We start from the raw sequence: 5,988 nt of genomic DNA, 5'->3' as shown, positions 1-5,988 counted from the left end.
CACAACAATTTCCCAGATCCTAGTGATGGGTGTCTGCAAAGTACCACCAATGTATGACCTCAAGTCCCCAGCTCCTACTTCTGCTCCTTCCCCCAAATCCTTTTCTTTGGTGGAGTACACTACCAAAAATCCAAGTTTTACCCTATATTTTCCCTTTCCCACTGATCCTATCTCCTGAATTCTACCTACATGTGAACTGACTCATCCCACCCAACACTTTTTCTTCAGGTTCTATCCCAGGTGAGGAAGAGGTTGGGAATTGAGAGTTTTTGGTCTGATATCTAGATCTTAGATAGTTGGCCTTGGTCCACCCACATTGATCAAATTGCTCTGTCTAGTTTGCTCTTCCTTTTCCTATGTATTTGCTTTCTTCTGTTGCAGTTGTTTTTGTTCCTAGTTTAGTTCTGCCACAGATCACCTCATTTAGAGTTGAAGTTCCTTTGCTTCTTTTCATGTAGGACTCCTTTCAATAATTATTGATGGCAGGACTGATGGTGGTGACTTCTTTCAGTTTATGTATGAGAAGTTTTAATTTCACTTTTATATTATTTTTGGAGAATAATTTGGCAGAATTAAGTATTTTGGATTTTCTTAAATATTATATGTATGTCATTCTATTTATTTGCCTTTAAGGTTTGTTATGAGAAATTCATTCAAAGCCTGATGATTCTTTGTGCATCAGATTCTTCCTTTCCCTTGCAGCCTGCAATATGTTTTCTTTGTCCTTGCTTTTAATTGTTTTACTATGATGTATTGTTAAAATTTGGAGGCTCCAGCTGGCCAGGCTAGCTTCACGGGCGGGTAACAGAGACGACCAGAGACATACGGCTGGGCAGGGAAGCTGTATTTCTTTACTCAGGAACAACTATTCATAAACTAAACCAAACTAATCACCAAACAGAACTCTGCTGCCTCTTTCCCCCACGGCAGCGCCAAGCACTCTCTCCAACTCTGCAACTCTGGAACTCTGTCGGGGCTCCTAGGGGCAGGGCCAAGTGGGCCCGTGAAACTAACAGGACTGATCCAATTTTCTTGGCGGGGGAGAGCTAGAACAAACCAATGTAAAGCATACAAAAATTCCCCCTTTTCTTTTTAACTAAATGACAACAGTATCAAGGGTGTGGGGTGAACAGAAACCTATATCGTACAGGCATTTTAAAAAAAAGAAACTGGCATAAACATGGAGAAACATGTAAGCAAGTAACAAGAACCAGTGTGCTGCCAAGGGAAGACCTGAGGGGGGCTTTTTTGCCTCTGTGGGCAAAACTTTATCAGCTTAAAAAAAACATTTCTTGCCTCTGGGGGGCGTACTTGCCTCGACAGGCATTTGTATGGGGGTGGGGAACGGCCTAGAGTCCCAAAGGCAGCTGGCTGCAATTTACCTACTATGAAACAAAACTTGTTATTAGCATAACCAAGCACAATCTAACGTTTCTAATAGAGAAGGAATTTGAGACTTTTACATATCAACAACATCTTTTTAACCTTTTGTTACACCCATTTAAGATGGAGACACACCCTAGGTGTGCGCAGGAAAGGAAACCTCAGGCATGAGAATAATTAGCAGAGCCATTGTGCGATCTACCATTTCTAATAGAGAAGGTAATGGAGAGTTTTACATATCAACAAGTCTATTTAACCTTTTGTTTAGACCAACTTAGTTAAAATATATTGATTGTTAACTAATTTTTACCTCAGACTTTAAATGTAAGTTAATTTTATCATTATGAGAATTACGTTGAAAACCTTTTTCATTTAACTTTGACTAGTAAGAATTTAGCCTTAAAGTTACTGTTTACCAAACTTTAAACATACACATAAACATGGTCATTAATACACAAGGAGAGAAACCTTTGTTACGAAGACATGTCATTTCAAACACAAATTTAGATATGTACTGTCTTAGTTGTTGGGGGTGGGGGGCGTTTCACCATCCGGAGGTGGCTTCCCGCGCAGCTCCACTTTAAGGAATTGCAGGTTGCGATCTCTGCACAAATCTCTGCATACTCCAGCTTGTCTGCCTTCAGACCGGACTGGCAGCTGGAGATCTTGTGTGCCCAGTTTCGGCAGGGAGCCTGGGGGTCCGGGAGGTCCGGGATTGTTCCAGAATTCATAGCACGGCGGACAGGCCATCTTTGTAGAAGGCGCGGGCCGAGGTGCCCAGTGGTGGCGGCCATGATAGGCTGCCGTGGCCCTGCCCCATGGCCCTGCCATGTCTGTTGCCCTGTTCACAGTGGCCGAGCAGCGTGGAGGGATCACGCATCCAGTGCCCTGCGCCACGCTGTGGAGAGCCGGCTCCTTTGGGCTGGCCTGTGTGGTGGCATTGGGCTCCTGAGTGGTGGCATTGGGCTCCTGTGTGTTGGCATCGGGCTCCTGCGTGTTGGCGTCGGGCTCCTGCGTGGTGGCATCGGCCTCCTGCGGGCTGCGGGGCTGCGGGGCTGCTGGCACAGTGTGCGGGGTTGTCTGGGCGCATCCGACTGGCTGGCTGTTCCACCAGGTGGAAAAGGCAGCTCGGCGCCTTGCCTCTTGCCTGCTGGCTCTTCCCGACTCATCTGGCTGTTTTGAGTGCGCCCGAGTGCGTGGAAACCACAGAGTGGTCCAGAGATAAATGTTCCAGAAACAGCAAAACAGTCTCGTGAAGAAAGAGCAGAGATCTTTGGAGATCTCTTCACAAGCAGAAGAGAAGGCCATAGTACATAGGTAGCCAAAATGTCTTTACTTATCTGAGAGATGCGCAGGTCAGGTCCACGTGGGCACCATTTGTTGTTAAAATTCGGAGGCTCCAGCTGGCCAGGCTAGCTTCACGGGCGGGTAACAGAGATGACCAGAGACATACGGCTGGGCAGGGAAGCTGTATTTCTTTATTCAGGATCAACGATTCATAAACTAAACCAAACTAATCACCAAACAGAACTCTGCTGCCTCTTTCCCCAGCGGCAGCGCCAAGCACTCTCTCCAACTCTGCAACTCTGGAACTCTGTCGGGGCTCCTAGGGGCGGGGCCAAGTGGGCCCGTGAAACTAACAGGACTGATCCAATTTTCTTGGCGGGGGAGAGCTAGAACAAACCAATGTAAAGCATACAACAGTATCTTACTCATTGCTATTGTGTGCCGGGATAGCCTGAGGGTACTTCTTCCCGAGCCGGTGCTCTCTGGGTTGGAGAGAACTCAACTGGAGCTGATCTAGGCTGCTGTGTGGGAGAGGGATCAGGAACGCGTGCTGCACCAACTTCCGCAGGAGATACACTCTGGAACTCTTGCAGCCGGAAAGCAATTTCCAAGTGTCTTTAATCAGAAGAGCAGCTGTTTTTATACTCTCCAAGTAGGGTGGAAACAGGATGTGATATAGAGAGGGTGGAGAGAAAAGTGACTGGTGAAAATCAGAGTGTGACAAGGAGGGGGCGGAACAGGCGAGAATCCTATAACTGAACCACCAATGCCCTGGAGTGCTTTATGTAAAAGTGATTTATGTAAATAGACCAAACCTTTGGATCAGTAAATCCCTATATAGGCATATGGATAAGAAGAAGCCAGGGGGAGATGGCAACTACCCAACATCTCCCCCTTTCTTTTTAACTTTTTGCCATAGTATCAGGAGTGTGGGGCACTTTGTGAGGCAGGGAGACTGATAAGAGGCACACCTTTTTTGGGGTTCTACTGTCCCTCCTTGCTCAACCTCTCCGTGGAGAGAGAGACTAACAGGATTGACACACCCCTCAGGCTCAAGCCCTTCCAAGCTCAACCATATCCTCACAATTCCCCAACATCTTCCTCTTACTTAATGGCCATATATAACTGGGTCAATGTCTGTAAAAGGCTTCATCTCTGTCAGGGGAATAGCAGTGTAGGGGTGAACGGAAACCTGTTGGGAAGAAAGCAGAATGATAGTGTGTAAGTGTCTTTAAAAAGAACTAGCACAAGACGGAGGGATAAGTAAGAGTAGCAAGAGACAGAGTGAGCCTGATGGGTGGAGGAGTGGGGGCCTGATAAGCCGAGGGGCTAGAGGGGTGATCTGGCATTGCAAAATCCCGAGTCAGCCTGCTACAGTCATTCTTCAAGAAGTCCAGGAGTATAAAAGGAGTGTCCAGCAAGTTCTATAGAAGCATCAGTCCAATGTCAACGGCCAGGAAATAAATGCCACACGTCTATCTTGATGGAGGAGGACGGCCACCGGAACTTTTCTTCTCTGTAGAGAGTGACCTGGAACCGCCAAAACATGATGGGCGAAACAGAAGCAGGAAGAGCAGACACCGATGGTTGAGAGAAAGGCAGTAGGAAAGTCTTGTCCTTCGGAGTCTGTGAATCAGGTTCTCCAGATCGTGTCAGGTCACATCATGGGTTTCTGGGGATGGCTGTAATTGTGGGTGATGTCAGAGGTCAGGGGTCCAAGATGTATTTCTGGGGATTCTATATGAGCAGATGCTTCTTTATGCGAAGGCTTGTCATAGCTGTAGTCAATTACTTATGAAAAAACTTTGTAACAAATTAGAAGTTTACTACAATTGATAACTCAATGATTATAACTGGTTTAGGTATCTTTATAATTTTGTGTAAAGGTCATCTTACGTGACCTCATGTAGCAGTCTTTATATAGCAAAGTTTTCATACCGAGTTTAAGTTACATATATTGATTCTTGACTATTTTTACATTGGGTTTTTAAGCAAACTCAGGTTACTAGAGTTAACACATTTTAGTGACAATTTTTTTTTTTTGGTACATTTACAATATCAGATTGATGCCAAATTTGTTGTGGATTAATTTCCACAAGATAGCTTACAGGACATTTTTGGGGGCCCTCCAAAAATGTCCTGTATAGAGAATTTGTATTTTAACTTAGGAGATGATGAATTGTCACATTGAATATTTAGAGTTTTACCTTAAACACTCAGTTACTTAAATGAATTGATTTTACCTCTTCTCGTAAAAATGTAACTTCGAAGTTACGATTTAACTGTCAAGTTAATGTTTACCAAACTTGAAACACGCATATTAAATATATAGTTTATAACACACAGGAGGAGAAAAACTTGTAAATAAGATATATCATTTCAAATGTGAATTTAGAACTACTGTCATAGTTGAACCATCTTTACTCACACAGTTTAAGACTAAACATTTCATATTGATATCAAGACTTAAAAAAGAAATCAAAAGGGGGAATGAACAATTTTTGGACTGTTTCTGGACGTCTCCAGAAACCATGGCTGCGTCCAGCCGTTTGATATAAAGTCAGTTAACTTTCAGAGTACTCTGAGCACAATGGGTCATACAAAAATTTTGGTCACTCAACTCACTCAATTTTTTTTTTTTCACTCACTCACTCACAAAACACAACTGGCCAGTCATAGCATAAGACATTCATTCGGGGGGGGGGGAGAGTTCTGTGAATCAGATTTTTTTTTTTGATTCTGCCATGCTGTATTATGGATCCTGGGGTGCATCCTGTAGCCAGTCCTCTTGCAGCCAGTCTTCTTGCAGTGTTTCTTGTTCTTCAGGGATATCAGCACCATCATGTGGGTATTGCCGGACATGGCGGGCAGGAACCCAAACAGGCTTGGAGTAATTTTGTGGAAAAATACATGCGAAACCCCTCCCCATAGTCAACAGGGGGTCAGGTCCTTTCCAAATTTTATCAAGTGGGTCTTTCCATTTGACTTTAATAGCTGGGAGGGTGGGTGGTGTTTGCCAATGAAGAATTATAGGAGGTTGGTCGGAGTTTTTGTAAATATTAAAGAGATTTAATGTAGTTAAGGCTTTTGCCAGCTGGATATTAGGGGGGTACATTTCCCCTTTTTCTTTATTTAATTGATCCTTAAGAGTTTGATGGGCCCTCTCAACAATGCCTTGTCCCTGTGGATTATACGGAATGCCTGTAGTATGAGTAATGTTCCAGAGGGAACAAAAATCTTTAAATTGTTTGCTGGTAAAAGCAGGTCCATTATCCGTTTTAAGTTGAAGAGGTAAGCCCATTACAGCAAAACAGGAGA

Source organism: Erinaceus europaeus, chromosome 3, assembly GCF_950295315.1.
Source record: "Erinaceus europaeus chromosome 3, mEriEur2.1, whole genome shotgun sequence".
In the NCBI taxonomy this organism is placed as follows: Eukaryota; Metazoa; Chordata; class Mammalia; order Eulipotyphla; family Erinaceidae; genus Erinaceus; species Erinaceus europaeus.
The sequence above is the reverse complement of the archived record's forward strand: the minus strand, read 5'-3'. Positions refer to the sequence as shown.